Consider the following 5,952-nt stretch of genomic DNA (forward strand, 5'->3'; position numbering starts at 1 on the left):
GGGGCACTTTAGTAGTGTCTCTAAATGGCAAGATAATAGGACATTTACAACCCTAATACAATAGACAATTTGAAGGTGTCTAAGAACACTTTAGTAGTGTCTCTATGTGGCATTATAATAGGCCATTTACAACCCCAATATAACACTCCAACTGAAGGTATTTGGAGCAGCATAGAAGTGTTTCTATATGGAAATATAATAGGGCATTCACTACCCAATTACAACACTCCAATTGATGGTGTTTGGAGCACTCTAGTAGTGTATTTATATAGTGAGATAATAGAGCATTTACAAGCCTACTACAACATTCCAATTGATGGTGTTTGTAGCACTCTAGTACTGTCTTTATATAGCAAGATAATAGGGAATTTACTACCCTAATACAACACTACAATTGAAGGTGTTTGACACACTCTAGTAGTGTCACACCCCAAACCAGGAATTCTGGATTAAGGTGTGATCAACCTCGCCTCGTGCTTAATTAGTCATTAAGCACGCAAGGCTAATCATCAATAATAAATCAAACAGCAGCGGAAGCAAAATAATATAAATATCAAGCATCAGTCACATAGCAAATAAATAAACATACACATACATAACATATAATTCGATCCATCTCGGATCCAAATCACACCATCTATAGAAGGGGATACATGATCTATCGAGCCCGTATATATATAACACAGAAAATACGGGACTCGTAAACCTAATCAAAAGCATAATCCTAACTAGGTCAAGTGGTGTGGCCCTCGGGGACAGCTCCTGACATCTCCTGCTGCGGACCGCCAGAACCTGTACCTAAAACCCACGTAACAACTTGTGGGTGAGCGACGAATCGCCCAGTATGTGACCCAGAATTATCCCCTCAGGGATCCTCTACGGTCAAAGCACTTTTATTATTTATAAAATAAACGCAATTGAAAATATGCACATGTGTGAACCTATAATAATATCTAATAGAATTTATAGTAATTTTCAGTGATGTCATGATGCGATTATTCTATTATGCCAACATGCAAAATAAACCCAAAATAAAATCAAAGTATAATATCGGATAGAAATCAAGTCGGAATCCAGTACACCTCGCACTGTGTGCCCAAATACAATAATAATAATAATATGGATAAAGTAATCACCCCGTGCCGTGCCAATAGGATCAAAAGATCCAAACAATATAATCCAAGGACTGTGATCAGAGTGCAATGATACACGATGCCTAATGACATCAAGCATTGCTCCACAAGATAGTAGCACACTAGCCGATGGTTATATCAAATCCAATGTGTCATCTCGCCTAACGATTCATCACCCAAACATATCCAATAGGAGAAATCATACAATGCATGTCGTAAAAAGTTAATCTCTTCCCTCATGAGCAGGAGAGAACTCTACCGTCCGGCCAGACCAATAGGATCAGGGGCTCGTCGACCCCGTGCATCAAGGCTCGTCGACCTTATGCACTTGCACATCATTCCTCAAGGCCTGCATTGGACTTGGGAACTTCCGTTCTAGGCAAAGTAGCTCCTAATGTAGGGAAGGAATAAATTCCCGAATCGTATCGTGCCACAGAACTCGAGATCGGAACTGCTCACGTCAAATAGTAAAATGATCGAAAAATATATATATAATCAAGTTATACATATAATATATTCCTAAAGCCATCCAAGGATCAAGTGACCCTCAGCTCAGTGGCTATCAGGCCGTCCCATGCCAAGTGACACCAAGACGGAACGAAGTCACTCGGCTCTGCTCAGCTCTCACCAATGCATGCGTATGCATGTAAAATAATAATATAGTCTTTAACGAGAAGAAGACGGCTAATAACCTAATATTCTAATAAGGTATATATATAATATTATTTAATTACTCTACTCTTAATATACAGTAAATTCGAGTTTTTCAGGGTTTATGCAATTCTACCTACAGTGCAGAAAGGATAAACATGCTCTAAAGTTTTAATGCAATTACTTAAAATAAAGTGCGGATGTCAGGTCAAATGGATCGACTGGTAAGAGTACGCCCACGAAAAAGATAATTCAGATATCCCACACCTGTAGGGCTGGAGTCTCTGTCGCTAATAATCGGCGTGCTCCGCGTATGCTCCGAACTGTGGGTCAGTCGGATCGGCCCACGGGTCGGACTCGCACGGAGTTGACTGATCTGTGATCACGTAATTTAAACTAATTAAAATCTACGCTAATTTTATTCTAACCCTCGTCCCAATTAATGTACAAGTCGATTTCTCGATTACTTCGATTTTATAAAATTTATCGGTTCAGTCAGTCGGACTGATTCGATTAGGCATATATTAATTAATTAATTAATTTCATGTCATCGAGCATAGCATTAATCTTAATTTACATGTTTGTCAACTATTGATCATTCACTTTGATCTAGTTTAATCTAATTTAATCCTAGTCAAATTTATATTCTAACGCTTTAATTTTGAAGATATATTGCTTGTATAAATTCAAATGTCGAATTATTCGTAATAAAATAATTGTTCGGGAGTTACGGTAATTTTTTAAATGTGCTATACTTAGTTAATATATTCTACTATCTACTCTCTTTGATTTAATTTAATTCACTATAATTAATCCCGTCGTTCGAATTCGATATTCGAAACCTAAATTATAATTTAAATTCCTAATTGTAATATTACGATAAAATATGTTAATTTAATAGTTATTATATCAATTCGTATTAGTTACGTATTTTATTATATACGGTTGCATTTGGTTATTCAAAACTTTAGTTTAATTAAAGTTTTAGAAACGTACCCTTTTAAACTAATTTCACATGTCTCAGTTAAAAATACAATTAATTAAATAAAATAAGCCATAATAAAATTCACGATTTCGATTCAAGTTTGAAATTATTTATTCTAACAATTAGGTCTAATTTATATTTTAGTTGTATAATTCGTTTTATAAAATTAAAAACGAAACCCTTAATTGGTTTACGTGTTTCAAATTAATTTATTGCTAAGTCGCGCAATTCGTTATTTTTATAACTAATTAAATCTCTACGTTTACTTAGCCGTTTCGAATCTAAGTCCACAACAACTATTTTTTTGTTGCTAATTAATTGTCCTTTATTAATTAGCAACAAATTTTTGTACAAGTTCGAACAAAAATGTTTAAAAGAACTATTTTAACTTTAAAAACTTTTTATGAAACTTTTATTTTAATTTAATGTGTTGGGTGTTTTAATTTGGTTTGTTTCGGGATCATACAGGTGTCCAATCGGGTTATTATAGTATCTGCTCAAATTATGTTATGAGTCATCATCGAGGCATCAGACCCTGGACGGTATAATCATTTCCCGAGCTATTTAGGTTTACGTAAGCGTTCGATTTTATTCGATTCCTTATTTTAACCCTAAATTTTAAGCCGCGTTTTAATCCGACAAATTAAGCATTTTGGAAATCCAAATTTCATAAATTTATTTCTTTTTATTTCCAATCTAATTCCTTCTATTTTCGGATTAGGCCTAAGCCCAATAAAATAAGGCACCTTTATCAATTATTTATCAAGGTCTATATCATTAAGAACCCAATTCACCTTTAATTTAATTCAATTTGACCCAACGGCAATACCAAACCCAATTTCATTTAATTCACTCAATTCGGCCGAATTCATACTCAAATTTTCAGATTTTGCATAGAGGCCCCTACTCTTAATTTATTTACCACAAGTTAAGCAATTTTCACACAACACCCCTTAATCTTATACCAATTTATGAAAAGGCCCCTATCACAACATTTACTGGTAAGCATCGGAATACACATGATCATCACAGCAAGTCAGAGAGGGTAATTAGCACCATACAACAATTCACCACAACATAAGAAAAAGGCAGCAACAAAGGAAATAAAATGGGGGGTCGACAAGGCAAGTCAAGGCACACATAAACCAGACAGAGGCAGACAAGGGTGGAGAAAAAGAGAGCACAACAAGTGCTGTACCAACACTGGTATAGCCTCGCATCGCAACCAAGCAAAAAGGCACAAACAACACCGATCAACAAACAAGGCACGAGCCTCAAGTCAACACACTTTGCCGGGAAAATCAACAACCCGAGCAAAGAATAAAATCCGATCAAATAAACGAGCATTTTAGAATTTACCCGATTAGAGCTAGCACGAGATGGAGAGGGAAATGGAAAGTGGCCGGCACCAAAGAACCGCCTTGTTTCTCAGCCATCACACCAAAATTCAGCAAGCACCGAGAAATCAAAAGCACCACAGAGGCAGTGCCGGAATGTGCCCGTATTTCAGTCGAGAGACAACAACGTACCGAGTTTCTCAAAATCACAACAATCTCTCAAAAATTTGGATAATTAGCACTCAATCAGAGGGAAAACAGAAATGATGGGTTTGAGTTCTCAACACATGAGATTACAAATTTCAGATTTTCAAAACACCCAAAAGAGAGATGAGGGCTTTTTATATACTCACGAGGAAGGCAGTAGGGGGTCGGCCAAGCCCAGAGGGTAGGCACGAGATAGACCCTGGTAGGTGTACGATCGCGCACAAGTCAAAGCTCTCGCGTGGGAGAGAGATGGGTTTTCTGACAACCGACGGGACGGCACAAGAGAGCGGGGAATCACTTCGGTTCCTTCTTCTTGAAGGAACCAGAGAGAGAGAGGATCTCAGCGGTGGGGGCCATAGTTCAGAGAGTGAAGAGAGAGCCGAACTAGGGTTTTCAACGGAGAGGAAAGAGACGGCAGAAAGAGAGAGACGGAGGGATTCGCGTGGGGTTAGGCTGTAAGCGAGAGAGAGAGGAAGAGAAACTGGAGGGGAAAAGGAAAAGAAAAGAAAGGGGTCCGGACCCGACCCCATTATCAAAGGGGGTTAAATCCCCCGTCAATTCAAAATGGAAGGTTGAGATGGTCTTCAAGATGCGTGCTAGATTACTAGATCAACGGTTCCAAAAATTCAGAAATTTAAATAACTTGATCGTTTGATCTAATATTACATTTCCATTCTAAATTCTGAATCGAGGTTACATAATATATTTTTATAAGGTCGTATGAATATTTTCAAGTATTTATAATTGAATTTTAGAGTCCGAATTATTTGATATTAATTAGTATATATATATTCTTATCCAATTCAATTCTATGGATTTAACGAACGAAGCTTGTAACGTTTATATAATGTTATTTGTACAAACATTTGTTTATTTATTCTTTTAATTGGAATTTGACATATTTATTTATTTACATGAATGAATCGATAAAATTTAGTTTACTTTCTTTCTAAGTTTTGCATGGTAATGAATTTTTAAATTCATGAATTACACGCATAATTACCATTAATTTATAGAATTTTTATTTTGAAATTTTAGTTTCGTTCTAAATAACCAGATTAATCGAATCAATTATTAATTTAGTTAAGGACTTTTATTTAGTGTAAACATAATTTAGCAATTAATCGTGTTTTAAAATTTCAGAATGTAACAAGTAGTATCTCTATATGGCAAGATCATATGATATTTTCAACCTTAATACAACACTCCAATTAAAGGTGTTTGGTGCACTCTACTAGTGTCTCTATATGGCAAGATAATAGGGCATTTACAACCCTAATACAACACACCAATTGATGGTGTTTGCAGCACTCTTGTAGTGTCTCCGGATGGCAAGATAATAGGGTATTTTGCCACCCAAGTACAACACTCCAATTGATGATATTTGGAGCACTCTTGTAGTGTCTCTGTATGGCATTATAATAGGACATTTACAACCCCAATACAATACTCCAATCGAAGGTATTTGGAGCAGTCTAGTAGTGCCTCTATATGGAAAGATAATAGGGCATTTACAACCCTAATACAACACTCCAATTCATGGTGTTTGGAGCACTCTAGTAGTGTCTTTATATTGTAAGATAATAGGGCATTTACTACCCTAATACAACACTATATTTGAAGGTGTTTGAAGTAATCT

The 5,952-nt window shown here is 36.1% G+C and overlaps 1 long non-coding RNA gene across 1 annotated transcript; it reads right to left on the reverse strand.

Moving 5' to 3' along the window:
• Window positions 1–533: 533 nt before the first annotated feature.
• Window positions 534–4,687, reverse strand: LOC144543702 (uncharacterized). The gene is made up of 3 exons (XR_013508042.1): window positions 4,129–4,687; window positions 2,052–2,160; window positions 534–798 (listed from the first exon to the last, which is right to left on the reverse strand). It is a non-coding gene; the product is annotated as an uncharacterized LOC144543702 (long non-coding RNA).
• Window positions 4,688–5,952: the final 1,265 nt, after the last annotated feature.

Source organism: Carex rostrata, chromosome 25, assembly GCF_964058835.1.
Source record: "Carex rostrata chromosome 25, lpCarRost1.2, whole genome shotgun sequence".
In the NCBI taxonomy this organism is placed as follows: Eukaryota; Viridiplantae; Streptophyta; class Magnoliopsida; order Poales; family Cyperaceae; genus Carex; species Carex rostrata.